This window comes from Maylandia zebra, linkage group LG10 (genome assembly GCF_041146795.1).
Source record: "Maylandia zebra isolate NMK-2024a linkage group LG10, Mzebra_GT3a, whole genome shotgun sequence".
Taxonomy (NCBI): Eukaryota; Metazoa; Chordata; class Actinopteri; order Cichliformes; family Cichlidae; genus Maylandia; species Maylandia zebra.
In genome coordinates, this window is record NC_135176.1 from 10,895,591 (window position 1) to 10,909,684 (window position 14,094).

General features: G+C 40.4%; 1 protein-coding gene across 1 annotated transcript in view; it reads right to left on the reverse strand.

Annotated features, from left to right (window-relative positions):
* Window positions 1-9,855, reverse strand: part of si:dkey-175m17.7 (uncharacterized) — a 44,698-nt gene extending 34,843 nt beyond the window's left edge. Inside the window, exon 1 of the mRNA XM_076888824.1 lies at window positions 9,540-9,855. The gene's annotated coding sequence lies outside the window, so the exon portion shown is untranslated. The remainder of the gene's footprint in view (window positions 1-9,539) is intronic.
* Window positions 9,856-14,094: the final 4,239 nt, after the last annotated feature.

The window sequence follows — 14,094 nt, forward strand, 5'->3', positions numbered from 1 at the left end:
ACACACACACGCACACAGATGCACAACAAAGAGCAGTCTGTTATTGCATATTGGCAGAGCATGGGCACAAAAGGGACTGGCTTATCGCTCACTGAGATATTAAAGAAAGTTAGAAAAGAAACCCTTTCAGCATTTTAATGGGCCAAATTAATGTGTTACTAACTCTGACTCTTCACACAACATTTCAATAATGGTAAATAATGCTGTTGTATGTAATACGTAAAGTGTATTAGTCTCATAATTCATATCAGTATGTGCACAAAGCTAACTGTATATTTTCAATATGTTTTGAGCACTTTTCTGAGGATTCTGTATGAAACATTTGACAGCAGGCTACATGAAACTGAATAAACAAGCACCGCAGGATGAATGACACACACACACACACACACACACACACGCACGCACGCACGCACGCACGCACGCACACACGCACACACACACACGCTCATGTGTGAATACTTCAGGAAAAATATCTATACTCTGCTAAGCTTTTAAATCACATTAGCTGCTTCTGAATTAGAGCACATAAAAGTAAAATGATTTGAAATACAAACTTTTGCACTTTAAAAGCAATATTTAAGGGGGGAGGAAAAAAAAAGAAGAGTGCCACTCAGTTTCTGTTAGTAAGAGCTGCATGATCCTGCGGGGGAGATCATGACGCCCTCCCTCGGCTCATATTCCACCAGCAGAGCAGAGATAACGGCTTTACAGTCACAGGCGAGAACCAGAAAGAAAAGGTAGACTTCCTAATGTTTTTCCATACGACTGAACTCTCCCACAGCAAAGAAATATCTGCAATAAAATTATAATTTCCTTGAATGAAGCATTAAGTGATTTCCCATGTCAACCAGGCAATTTTAAAGAAATCCAACAATTTTTTTTCGAGAACAAAAGAAGTGCATCCTGATATGCATTACACAATAAGGCCCTCATATGCATGACAGGAGGACAGTGTAAAGCTTACAGTGGGAGGGCCATCGCTGCATAACCCCACAGTGATCAGTCGCAGTGCTGATTTAGGCAGTGTGGTCCATTTCCAGCTGCAGAGGCATTGCAGTGAGTGTTTTTGGGGACAAGCTGTTGAGGGGAGGGAGCTGGTGTTTTTTGGGAGCAGATGGTTGTCTGGTTTTGCAAGATTGATAGCGATATTTCTGCTCTCTCTCACCCCACCCCCGTTTTAAGTAGCTACTTCATCACAATGCACCTTACAGCAAACACAGAGCAGACAGCAGCAGAGCAAACACCACTTTGAGGATGCTCAATAACTCTAAATGGGTTGATTTAAAGAATCTCTTCCACTGCATGTGTTTTTTTTGTCATGCTTCTTTTTTTTTATATATAACAGTAAGGGTTCTTGAGCATGAGGATGGCAGGAAACTTTGTCATCTTGAGTCACTTGTTTCCAGAGGCTGATGAACAGGCTGTTTCTGTCAGAGGACGATCCACATTTCCACATTTTTGCTTGTGTTGAGCTGACAGTGGGCACAAAATGACAAGAGGCGGTCTGCTGCTCTCTTTGCTCTTCCGCACACATAAGCAAACGGACAGATGGAAAGAAAGAGTTATGGGCACTGGACACAAGCTGGTGTGAAAGTTAGTTAACAGATTTCTGTAGTGTAAAGTGTCAAATGTAAAGGAAATGTGTTGATTCAAATTATTGATGGATGCTCACTAATAACATATAATAATAAAATGAATAAAGTAAGCTCTTTATGCCTATGTATTACCGTTTGGTGAAAATTATGTCATCATGTAATGTTATGACGCTGGATGACTCCCATTTAAAATCATAAGTAACTGATGGGATATAACTTTGGATAAAATACATATTGTCAAAACTTAACTTTGAAGATTGTGATTTGTAGCTGAAAAAAAGGTGATAAATCAAAATATACACTACTGCAATGCTAAACACATTGCAAAATCGCAATATTATCTTATTGTGAGTGAAGTATTGTGATAGCATCATAGCGTCTGGTGAGTCTCTGAACTCTAATGGTAGCTGGTGGAGTTGCAACCTGCTCAGTCAGCCTGCAAAATCTGCCCCTCTTTGCAAAAAAGTGCAGACTAATCCTTTAAAATTCTAGCTTAAAATAAAAGCTAATTTTTTTTCTACATATATGACTTAGTGATTTTAGTGGCTTAGTGAATTAGACCAATTACTCTATGTACCTCTATGTCTTCATTAAAGAGTAAACAGAGCAAGTTTCCTTTACTTGCATGGATGTTGATGGCAGAGAATAATGCACCAATCATCAGGACCTGTCAGGACTTAAACACTCGAGCGTGACTTGGCGTTAAGCTTCAACAAGCCAAGCAGCAGAAAACTCCTCCTCTGTTGTACTGCTAAACACTGATAATACACTTGACTGACCACCAAAGCATTATGGGAAACATCCAGTTCAGAAGCAGCCAAGTACCAAGCGCACAAAATTTGTTCTACATGTAAGCAAAACACATACTCTGCCCATCATCATTGGGTGCCTTGACAGTGGAGTCACGGCAGTATGTAGTCCCCCCTTCAACACGTCCCAGGGTAGAAATGTTAATTGTGACAGCAGTGGGTTGCAGATAGGAAAAGGGAGCAGGGAGCGAGGCTCCGCCTGCCCATCTTAAGTATGATATGAATGATAATGACTAATAAAGCACCCAGCACAGATAGCTGGTTGCCAAAGTGGGTCAGAATCAGATGTGAATAACATTTTGACACAGAAACAAGTAGGTTAATGTGTCAGTGTCAGGTGTTATTGACCGACTGAGGTATGATTGTGTATTACATATTACATAGTAATTAATTACACTACTCTATGTATTAGTAAATTAAGTTTTGGCTGTTCTAGGTGTACACTCAGCTTTAACATCATTTTTAAGACGTGTGAAACTCGTTCACGCACTATAAATGTTTTTCGGACTCACCTATGCTTAATGTGAATGTGACCGTTCACAGCGACTGTGTTTCGTAGGACAAATTTCTGGCAATTATTTCTTTGGAGCAAACTCGATTTTCAAATTTTTCTAATGCAAATAAACAATATTGACCAATCAGAATCCTGCAATTGGCAACAAAACGTGCACCGTTACTGAATATACAATCTGACTATCTCTGAAAGTATTTCTCTACCACCTCAGATGTGAGCTCAAACTGCCCCACTGAAATCCTGAAATATGTATGAAAGCCGGCGTGATACAGCTTCAACTCCTGAATCAAACCATGAAATTCTCCCTTCTGTTGCCTTATTGTGAGAACCCAGAATCTCATTTTCTTCCTTTTCTTGTATAGAAACATCAGGAACAGCTCACCATCGCTCCTTGTCGACTCAGTTTTTTCGTAGTAAACTTTACCGTCACGTTCTTGTCCTTTTGTGCAAGAAAATTAACATCTACAACACTGTTTTACATTAATGTGTGTCAGAAAAAAAGGGATTGGATTGCAGTAGTATATTATTTGTAACAAAGCTTTGGAAGCACATTTAAAACAGCATAAATAATGCGTTATCAACGTCAGGCTTTTCTGTAATGACATCAAGTGACAACTACTGACACCTCAGACTAAGTGAAGTTAGACAAGATAAAGAAACTAGTTTTTAAAAAAGTTTGGTTATTGTGTGCGTAAGAACGGCACAGAGATGTGCGCAAGTCATTGTGAGTCACACTCTAATCAGACCTTAGTCGCACATCTAATGATGCATTCACTTGAGACTAGAGATGGCACGATACCACTTTTTTATGTCCGATACCGATACCGATATCATAAATTTGGATATCTGCCGATACCGATATGAATCCGATATAGTGTTTTTTAATCAACAAAACTGTTTTTTAAATATCTTGCTGCATTTTGTATAAGTTCATACTCAAGTTTAAAACAACAACTACACTAAAGCTATTCTGTTATACCTGTATGCAAAAAAAAATATTTCATAGTACAGCAATACTGATCAATCTAATAAACTTAAACCTACACCATCCTCCCTATTCTGGTATTTTAAAGAGTACTTAGCATAAATATTAAGCAACCTAACTAATAGGGTTCCAACTCCCAGCAACAACAAAAATAAATAAATAAAAAATAGGGAACCACCCCTCACGCTCCACCTCATGATGCTTAATCGACGTAATCAACCTTAATTTGATGCAGTGTGGAAAAAAAATGCACAGAAATCAATTATTTTTCAAGAAATATTAAATAGATTCAACATCTTTCTTCAACAAAATTGCAGACTGCACAGATGGTACCTTCCCAAAGGAAAAAGTACTATAGCTTACTAGGGTATATATATTAGACTTAATAGTTACTATATACAGTAATTGACTTCTATTCATTTTGCATCAAATTAAAACTTTGGCTGTCAGATAATTATTTATTAAAAGCTAGACATTTTAAATGAGAATAAGAAAGAAAAGTATGTCTTTGTGCCCCCTTTTCCCTGTTAATGCCCTATCGGCCCCCCTGGCTAAACTTTGCTAGATCCGCCCCTGCACAGTTACCAGCCGTCAGCTACGTAGAAAAAGATCCTCGAGTAGAAAGTAATATTAAATACATTCTAACAATAGCTTATCAAGCTTAAACGTGCTGCTGTTGTTCAGCCGCTGGTTTCCTCTTTCTGGTGCAAAGTGGGCCAAAAACAAACAAGAGAGACGGACTCGCGACAGAAAAGCCGATCAGCTGATCATTAAGCAGTTTCATGATTGAAGTAGCAGCAAGAAGAGGCAGTCGCTTGTTAAGCTTAACGCAGGAATGCTTTACAAACATTCAGAGATGGACTTACACACTTGCTTTACTTCTCTCGGGATAACTTTGTCGGAGATGAAATGCCGGGTTGCTAGCGAAGCTCCACATGCTATCCAGACCACTGACAGGTCCCGCATGCCACAGCCGCTCTATCACCTGATGCATACTGCTCTGACGTGCTAACCTGAGGTGAGTTACGGCGTGTTGCAAGTTTTGTGAGGTGCTTTCGTGATATTTAATGGATCGGATTACATTTTTTATTTTTCTCCGATATCCGATCCAGTAATTTAGGTCAGTATCGGACCGATACCGATACGTAATATCGGATCGGTCCATCTCTACTTGAGACAAAGGAAATGTCTGCCAACTCACTTGTATGTGATGACTTCGTTGTGACTCAGATGCCCAAATCAGAGTATTTTGCCAACAAAGGCATGATAATGTTACAATAATGACACACGAGGATCGTTTACGGCCATTCTTAAATATCCAACATCTCAAATAAAACGCCCTGCTGTTTGGCTCAAAAGGCATTTATGCTCTCTGCTGGTGTGCGTTAGTTCTTTGCATGCTTTAATTTTTAACAGCAATCGGTCTCAACACAGCTTCCACCACTACGGGCTAGGGAGGCAAAGTCAAAATAATTACATCACCTAATCGCCACAGTCAGCAGACAGAAAGTGATGGAAGCAACAGCACAAGCTGGCCAATCAGTGAGCATTAAGTCAACTCAGTTTATGAACATAGCACATTTAAACACAACAGACGTTGACCAAAGTGCTGCACCGCAAGAAAGATTATCAAAAAGCCATGCAAATAATTTAACAATTAACACCTAGAAAAAGAAGTGATAGGACGTGTGGTGTTATAACCCTCGCACATCTGTGCAGTTCTTCTTCTTCTTCTCCTTTTCTGAATTTAACAAAAATGCCAAATACCAACTACCAACCGAGGAGAAAACCAGTGCTAATCACCGGCTTGTGCTTTTACCTGGGCAGGTTCATCAAAGCACTGGGTCAACTGTTCAAACTCTGAACAGCACAGCTGAATGATTAGCCTCAGCAGGGTGATCAATAAGCCCACAACTGACCGTGTCACATTTAAAGAGCCATATTAACAGGAAAAACGCAGCCCAGGGCACGTTTATGTTTGCAATTGGTTTGCCTCTGTGTTATGACGCTGCAGATGTGCTTTGGTTGTAAAGTCAGGTTAGCGAATCTAGCTAGCACTCTGTTTTGCCTCTCACCGTCGTCTCATCAGCATCACCACAAGCACAAATAAACACTCACGGTCTTCCTCTGGACTCTTGTTCACATGGACATTTTAAAGGCCATTAATTGTCAGTGTATTTTAATTCGTTGCTGTTTATATGCTGTATTCTTAAACCTCGCAAAAAACAATGATGCTGTGGGGTGTAACAGCACAATGAGGAAGGCGTTTAAGCTCTGTGCAGTTTTATCGGAACGCCAAAGAAATGACAATCCTAAAATAGAAATCTAAGAATAGACAGTGACAAAAGGAGCTCAGGAAGAGGTTTTGTGGTTGGTTGGGACTTGAGCCCTCTGTCAGGTAAAGATAAGAAGAGAAATATTCTTTGAATATATAATCTCTTACCTTTAAAACTCTTGAAATGTTCTCGTTTCCATCCACCGGATTTCAGCTCACACTGTAACTTTCTGACATGTCGACTCTTACAAACAAAGGTAAAAAAAAAGTCTTAAAGATTAACTGTCAAACAAGATGTAACAACGCGTAGCGAAGCCCTCTGAGTGACTGTGTGTGATCATTTGTTACAAGCCTGATCTAAACCAGTGAAGGGGGAAGGTTTAACTGGCGGGCAGGAAGGCTTTAAATCTAGTTTAAAGACCTCACACACACGAGAACCTTTGGAGGAGCAGAGCAGAAAAGCTCCACTGGGTCCCAAATCATTTTGTCTCTTGCGGGTAACACCGAAACCTTATGCTATTTGACAGAGAGTCGCTCAACTAGAACAGAAAAAAGGAAAAAAAAAAAATCAACAGCAGCATCTGTTAGTTGCAGCGTGGTAACAACACTCGGTTTCTATTTTTCCCTCATATCCTCGAAAAGAAACCCCCTCCCCTAAGAAAGTATGAGTGTGCATGAAAATAATAATACAGGACACCCCGGGGCTGTCGCGGCATCTCTCTCAGCGCCAAGGCTGGCCGACGGCGTCAACATTTAGAAGGAGGAACGCTTAATGATTTAATCATTACTAACAGTGGGAGCGATTCTGAGGTCATGTTGGGAGGATTCATTTGAGGTCTGGAGCCCTATATGGAGCCGGATCACATGTTTCAGTGTATTATTTCACATTAATCAGACAGGCTGTCATTGGCTGTTTCTTTAAAAAGAAATCAAGGTAATCCTGTGCGTTATTACTCACTTGGCCATATTTAGTGTATGTTTGCCTTTAAATAAACTAGTAATGTTTCAGAACTTCACTTGCATAGCAACCACTTTAGTGTTCGTTTCGCATTCGTAAGACGTCTTGTTATAAATGATTTAGGATCCATGTATGAAAAGCAGTGACTTCCTGTATTTGAGCATGCAGATGACAACACACATTAGTTTTCCTTTTTTTAAATACCAGCTCGTAATCCAAATTAAATCATCTACTTTTAACTGCTTGCCACCAATTCAGTGCTCCCGTTTCAGTCAGTCATACAGTCCAGCAGTCTCTAAACCAACCCTTCATTCATTACCATCATTACCAATACTTCAATGTATATGTTATGTTGTTTTATATTATTTTATTTTACTTCCTTGCACTCTTTCACACTATAGAACGCTCTCTGCTCTCTCACTTGCCCCCATTAGGATAAATAAAGTTATCTGACTCTGAATCGTTCACTTCTCCTCACAGCAGGGTTGCAAATGTGATCAGTTAATCTCCTGTGGCCTATAACACGTCAGAGAGCACGAAAAGTTTTAAACTCAAACATATTCAATTTCCCATGAAACAGAGAAGAACGAGCCAGCTCCACTCTGGAGAAGCTACTGAGTTTGCTGATTCATTTCAGGTAACAATCAAACCCTGTGATCACTTAACAGTCATCCTGACTAGTCTGCTGACTCTGACTTTGGGTGTGACAACAGAAGACCTGTTTGAGGCCTTTGTCCATTTACAGAGGATTATGCACATCCACATGGAGAAAAATGCTACTACGGTACTAAGTGTTTACTCTTCAGTCAACACTAGATTTATATTTAAGATGCCAAGTTATCATTGCCATTTTATATCTTGCCCAGTGATTATTGTTGGATCTGTATGATGCAATGTACCTACTGTACTTTTCCATGAGGAACTTTCTAAGGACACTGAAATACTGCAGACACACACATTATCATTATATATAGTGTGAAAGTAGAACATAGAGAGTGATTTTGGACACCTACGTGGCTGTAACATTGTTTCTATGGTTTCCTGATGTGTGTGCCTTCTGACATTAAACTCAAGCACATAAAGAATATGCATACTCATCACAGGAAAGATGAGGGTGTTAACCTTCATGTCCTTCAAGCTACTACATCACTCTGATGTGATCATTTTTTAAAAGTAATCTCAAGTGATGCTCATGTTCCTGTGTTTTATACATAGGTTGAAAATATTTCAGAGTTAATCAGCTGCTGTTAATCAGTTTAACCACCTTTTAAATGCCACCTTGATGCCTCTTCCCTTGGTTTAATAGATGGAGATTTTTAGCATTGTCTGACAGAAGCGTTGGACCATCAGCAGAACTGCTCGTGCTTTCACCTGGACAGGTTGACCGAAGCACTGAGTCAACACTGAACAGCAGAGCTGAACGATTATTCTCAGCGGGGTGATCACTAAACCCACAACTGACTGTGTCAGGTTAAAGAGCCATATTAATAGTTACAATGGAGCCTAGGGCAGGTTTACATCTGAAACTGTTTTGTGTCTATGCGATGCCACTGCAGTGATTCTCCTGCAGATTTGTGTCATTGGTAAAGTTAGTGAAGCTGCTAAGCAACCTGCATGCTTCACTCTGACCACAGCCTAACTGTAATCCACCAGCCTCCTGTGTATGGTGGAGGTACAGGTCATCAGTCACTTACATAGGCTGGCATATTTATGTGTGTCTGCACCTTCATCTCTCTGTAAATGGCATCAAAATCTCTGGATCCTGCTATTTAAAACAACAAGCTCTCCTCATCTCATCAGCACCACTACAAGCGAAAATAAACAGTCGCATTCTTCCTCTGCACTCATGTTTACTAAAGGCCAGTAATTGCCAATCTTTTACTTGCTGTTTGTGCAGTCGATAGATGGCGCACCGTCTAATTTCTCCGTATTTTAATCGCATCACCGTGGCACGGTCTTTTAACCTTTACTATGACGAGAAATGAAGCTAATGCGGGCCCGGGCCAGCAGGCCTGTACCTTCACTTCCTGCCTCTGATGTAGCGTGGACGTGCATAATTAAGAGTTCACGTGTCGTTCTTTGCTTAGCCCCTCCACAGGGCTGCAGTTATTTATCACAATAAATGGCACACGCCGCTTATCACTGCAAACACAGATGACTGATGGCATCCGGCAGCCAGCGCTGAAATGCACGATCATGCTTTGCCTTCTTCTTCTTGTTTCTCTCTCTTGCATTCACATGACTGCACAATGACGGCGTTCAGGAGCAGATCTGTGCTGTGAGATAAACCGTTTGAAAGCAGATGCTGATGGGGGACTATCACAGGCTGCAGGCCGACCGGACCGTGCACTACGACGACTTACTTAATAATAAATTTAAATAAAAGATAACATCACTTACATCAAGAGTGGCAGTCCCGTAGTGTTTTCATCATTTATGCGCAGCGGAATGAGAGCTCCTCATGTCTGCAGTGGCCCGAATAGCACGACCCGATGTGTTGGTATGATCCAGCTGTGTAACACCTTCCCCTGCCTGCTCGTTTGTAGGTGAAGCTTATTAGAAAAAGGAAAATCACAAATAAGAATAATTTCTTTTAAAAAAAAACTGCTTTGACTAGACGATGCACAGCTCTGCCGGACTCACAGTAAACAGATAAATTAGGAAATGTCATCAGGGGTGCTTGGCTAACTCAGCTGGCGTCACGTCTGAGCGTGTGTCACTCTGAGCTGCGAAGCGTGTGTGAGGAGACAGTGACGGGGGAGGAGGGCTCTATTGTCTCTACTGCGGATGACATCATCCCAAACCAATGGCTACACGCACGAGAGGAAGGACTCAGGGGCGAGCACGCAGCACGTGCGGGCTGGAGGAGGAGGACGTGAAAAAGTGAGGGGATAATGTAAAGCTGGTGGTGTGCAGTACTGCGAATTTTGGTATCGATCGGATACCAAGTAGTGCCGATACCAATACCGTTACCGATACTTTTGGAGACCTGGAACGTAAACGTCCCTGTCTTTACGGCACTTTGGGTCCACTTCTGTCATTTAAGTTATAAGCTATAAATTAAACAGAAGGACAGACAACACAAAAAGCCACAGAGATATTGCATTTTTGAGGTATATTTTTTCATTAAAAAAATGTAACACAATTCAGTGGGCTACATACTGAACTTAAGAGGATAGAAACAAAGTATCAATGCTATCTATAGTATCGGTCTGATACCAGTACCAGCACTGATATGGACACGGTGGCTTTTTTGATTGATTTGCCCACTTCTACGTGGAACTCTCTCCAATCAAAACATTTCCCACAATAATTCATTAATTAAGTGATTAAAAATAAAATAAAATCAAAATGAAATGAAATAAATACGTAAAAGCTACATCTGTTTCTTTTGGCAGAGCTGATTACAGGTTTAAGATGAAGACTAAAAATGTTTTCTAGCTCCTGAATGTTGCATATTTTATTCAGAATTTGTTCTTTAGCAGATTTTGTCCTGAAACTGGCAGCACAGGCTCTGTACAGTATATATCCCAAGCTCAGGTTTGAGGGTTGTGCAGTACTGTATAGCCTATTTGCGATTCCCAGGACTGCACCCTTCTGTTTCAAATGTCAAAGTTTGTTTATAAAACGTATAAATTGAACTAATAATAATTAAAAAACAATAAAGACAATTATAAAGAACTACAGTAAGCACAATAAAGGAAATAGAATAGAAATATATATATGACAAAAAAAAAGTTTACAGAGACTGAGACCTCTGATGTGCCTGGAATCTGCTGGAGCCAACTCTCCAGTTTCAGGGTTACAGCTCCTAATGCTCCTGTTACCACTGGGAGCTCTCTTTGCAACCATTTGGCCACACTCATCCAGACCGAATGACATCCTGATGTCCTCGCTGTATATCCTGGTGAGGTGGATCAGTGACTTGATGTCTCGCTCAATCCTGGCATACAGCTTGATATCATCCATTTACAGGAGGTGGCTGATGGCCGCTCGATTCCTGAATCTATGCCTGTATCCGCTCTTAGCGATGAGCTGGCTGCAGCGGTTTCACTTTAACTTGCCATTTTTGACCTCCATCATCCTGAATCACTAGAATGATATAGAGAAACAAACAATAAATCCAGATGTTTGGCTCAAAAGGTAGTTTGAACAGGTCATTGTGTCAATAGTCATAATTTACGCCAGCAGTTATGCATTATTTTCTGATATTCTAGTCTTTGGGCTTCAATAAGATGATTGTGGAGAAACAGCTATTTGGATTCCAACTATTGTTGCTACCACAGTTATTATCAGAATGTTCAGCCTCCAGTGAAATGTATGCTTTCAGAGAAAGTACAGTGAAAGCACTTCACATATCTGCAATAACGAGGACCTTTTAAGTTCAGACAAAATGTAAATATTCACCTTTTCCACAACCTTCTGTCTGTCCTTTGCTTTTTTCTTGCACACTGTTTCCTATCTGTCATGGTGCAGGGTTTGGGTCATGGGAGTTGGGGTTTAAAGATTCTTCATCTCTGTTAATGTGTTCTGTGTGGCCTCACTTCTGTTCTTGTTAGCTTGGGTTTCTCTTTCATTTCTGTTTGATCTCTAACATTTTGTGCTTTTATAGTTCTGGTGAGTGTGAAACGAAAGGCCGTTTAGCGGCCTTTCGTTTTGTGATATCTCTGAGTCTCTTTTTAGTTTTTTTTTTTACTAGTGATGAGTTCAGTTTTTGTGATATCTTGTACTCTGGTTCACATCTCGTTTATTAGTGTTATTATTTGTAGCAGTCTCCCCATTGTTTCTATTTGTGCCTCCCTCTGTCTCCTCTTGCGCTTATGCATTGATCCCTTTGTACCATATTCTTGTTAGTGTTAGTATTCAGGTTGTTATGTCCTGATTTTCTATTCTGTCCTGAACAGTGGCGTCGTTAGGCCTATTTTAGGGGTGCTGAAGCCTCCCTAAAATATTCTTAAGCCCCCCTAAATAATTTGGTGGGGTTTTTTTTTGGGTTTTGTTTTTTTTTAACTTATTCGATTTTTTTTTTACAGAACTTGCAGACAAATTCAATATAAAGATGCAGGAATATGAGTTTAAAGAAATAATAATATAAACCTGTCGCTATTCACACAAATATGATCATAACTCGGTTGGTCCCTTTCGCTTTACATTGTTAAGGTAGCGTCAGTGCTTCGTTATCCAATCCGTTCCAGTTGTTCACAGGGGACATCCACATGACTGAAAATCCAGTCCTCGTTTTCACTGCTACTTTACACTCCGCTCGTATACACCTGCAGAAACACTAGCGTGCATGTGGCAAACGGCAGGAAATCATGGATATACTCAAGTTTTTCAAGAAAGTAAGTCTTCATCACTGGCTGGTAGTAACAATTAGTTAGCTCCAGCTAACAGCAGAGAATCCCATGTAAATAATGAACCAGGTGTTCCCCATTTTGTAAATAAAAACCTGGCTAGCGCACTAAGTTAAATTGTTAGCATAATTTTAATTTCTGTCACTCGTTTTAGCTCTGAAAAATCCAGCTGAGCTCATTCAGGTATGGTTATCATCAGTGGAAATAATAATAATCACTCCATCCCCATTAACCTGTAGGAGTCAGGGCAGAGGAGCACAGAGAGGCAGAGGGGAGAGACGTCTGCTGGAGAGGTGAGTCAAAGGATGGAGTCATTTGTGATGCAGACAGTCTGATTAGAATTTTATGGGACTCAATATGGATATGAAATATGAAACATTTCAGTCACGGTACAACATATAAGACCTGTTTAACTTGAGCTTTTATTTAGGAGAGTCAAGGTTAGAAAGTGGAGAGAGCAAAGAGAGATATATATATATAAGTCAAATTAGCCTGACTCACATATTTTTGAGAGTTCTATTTTAATATTACTTCAATTCAAGTAATTTAGTAATATTTTTCAGGGCTTTAAATTGCAACCATTTTAGTCACATGCGTGCTCAAAATATAATGTTTGTAACTTCAAAATATTTGGGAGCAACAAATTACTGTGGAGCGGGAGCAGAAGTCATGATATTAGCAATTTACATTACAATTCAGTATGTTTTAATGTATCTTGAAGGGTGAGGCAGAAGGAGTGGCTGAGGGAGAAAAAGGTCAACAGGCAAGTTCAAGTCAGAGAGAGCAAGGAGAGACAGAGGAGCTGCAGCAAATGGATCGAGAGGCAGAGGAAGATCAAGTTATTACAGAGAGAGGAGAGCAAACAGGCCAAGAGAGGGAAAATGATGAAGCAGCTGCAGCAACTCATTCTACTACAGGGTTTGATTTAGGTAACAAAGACACAGGGCCCAGACAGGTGAAGCTGAAGAGCTATCCACATGATACGTTTGGTACACAGAAGCGAGCATTTAACCACAGCTGGTTTGAAAAGCACAACTGGTTAGAATATTCAGTCAACCAGAGTGCAGCTTTCTGCTTCCCATGTAGAGTGTTTGGCAAAAACATCAAACATGATAGTTTGGTCAGTAACGGTTGCAAGAACTGGAAGAAAGCTTTAGTCATCTTTGGCAAGCATGAGATGGCACAAACACATAAGGACAGTGTTGTTACATGGAAAAGCTACCAGGGAACTAGCAAACAGGGAAACGTTGCACAGGTGATAGCAACTGCAAATGTGAGTGAGATAGTCGAAAGAAGAGAGTATCTCAGACGAATTGTTGCAGTCACCTCTATGTTAGGGAGACAGGGACTCCCTTTTCGTGGCCATGATGAAGGTGAAGACAGCCCAAACAGAGGGAATTTTCTTGCATGCATGGAGCTTTTGAAGGAGTTTGATCCTTTTCTTCAAAAACATAATCCCCCATCAAATGCACAGTATATCTCACCAACATCCCAGAATGACATGATTGACTGTTGTGCCCAGGAAGTTACTAGTGTCATTGTATCTGAAATGACAAAGTCTAAAGTCTATTCCATCATGGTGGATGAGGCAAGGGATAAAA